Genomic DNA, 1,758 nt, shown 5'->3' on the forward strand with positions numbered 1-1,758 from the left:
TATTGCATTTTAAATTGAATTTCGCTACCTATATGCTTCCATAACCTATACTGTACCTCCGTGTAGGTATAAGGGAACAATCTGCAACATTTATGGAATAAAGAGGTAATAACCTGATATATATATTATATATATATATATATATATATATATAAGTATATTGAAACTAAGGGGTACCTATTATAATATGTGGTATGTATGACTTACTATGCTAAACAACAATCTTACATTTGTAAGATTTAGCATTAACACACAGTACCTTTTAATAGTACATATGCAAAAAATGTTGGGTAATTGTTTCAATCCAAACAGTCGGTTGAGACTGTTGGGTAGGGATGCTAGGATGATTTGACCCAATTTGGGTTGATAATAGTAATAAGTAGCCTGACGGTGCTGGGAATGTGGATGTGAAAGAGAGCATGCAGTACATCATGCAAGTTCAAATGCAAATGATTCTGTGGAAATCCATGTTTGCGGTGCTTAAGACTGGAATATGTGTGGAAAATAGAAGAAAACTAATCAAAGCGAAGAGTAGAGACTGATGAATTTGGAGACACCACCTGAATTTGATGTGTACAACCACAATTCCAAAAAAGGGACATTTTGTAAAATGTAATACAAGGAAGAATCGGTGATTTGTTAATTGCCTTTAACTTTTATTTAATTGGCAAAAGCACAAAGAAAATATTTCCAATGATTTCACTGACCAGCAAATATGTTTTGTAAATATAAACAAATTTTGATGTTGATGGCTACAACACACCCCAAAAATGTTGGAACAGAGGCAAAATAAAAGTGAAAAGGTTATAGAATATCCAAGTTAAACTGTTTTGAAACAGTCCACAATAAGCAGGGAAATTGGTAATAGGTGAGGGGATTATGTTTGGGTATAAAATAAGCATCTCATTATTTGCCAGCAAGGCCACTTTGTGCCAAATTTCATGAGATATGTGTCAAACAAATCAAAAATCACATTTCTCAATGCATAAATAAATTGGGATCTGTAGCAACTCATAATGTAATAACTGCACATAATGTAAAAACTGCACATAATGTAATAAGTATTACATTATTATTGTAATAAAATGTTCATAATATAATAATTTTCTCAAAATGTAATAAAACCTTGAGCTCATGATGTAATAACAATTATTACATTATGATAAATGTATTAAGTTATAAACTGACCAAAATTATTGTAATATTGTCATAAACATATAATTATACTTATAATAAAGTATAAGCAGCCCAGTTTAAGGGACAGTCAAAATATGTGTGCTGTTATTTAGCCTATGTGTGTAATATATATATATATATATATATAAAAGAGAGATAAATATCAAAATGAATCTCAGACGTGAACATATTATTTGCTTTGCTCAATCTTTTCATGTACAAATTAAGCAAAGCAAATATGTTCACGTCTGAGATTCATTTTAGCATTTATAGAATAACGTCTCTAGGTTACGTATGTAACCATGGTTCCCCGAGGGAACGAGACGCTGTGTCGAGATTCGCTTTGGGAATACCCCTGCGTGACCGCGTTCTGAAGCACGTGTAAAATCAGTCCAATGGAGCAGCGAGACGTCACGAGCGGGGGAGGGGGGGTGTTGTTTGTTTAGGAGCGGAGCATGCACGGTCAGCTTTCGAGGGAGCTGATTGTCATCACTGCGAGTTACTCTCGCTGCGTATGCTCCGCTCTCGCCTGGCTGTGTTTGATGAGAGCGGCCAGGCTCGCGATCCCGCTGGCAGCGGTCC

This window comes from Sinocyclocheilus anshuiensis, unplaced genomic scaffold (genome assembly GCF_001515605.1).
Source record: "Sinocyclocheilus anshuiensis isolate Anshui unplaced genomic scaffold, SAMN03320099.WGS_v1.1 scaffold678, whole genome shotgun sequence".
Lineage (NCBI taxonomy): Eukaryota > Metazoa > Chordata > Actinopteri > Cypriniformes > Cyprinidae > Sinocyclocheilus > Sinocyclocheilus anshuiensis.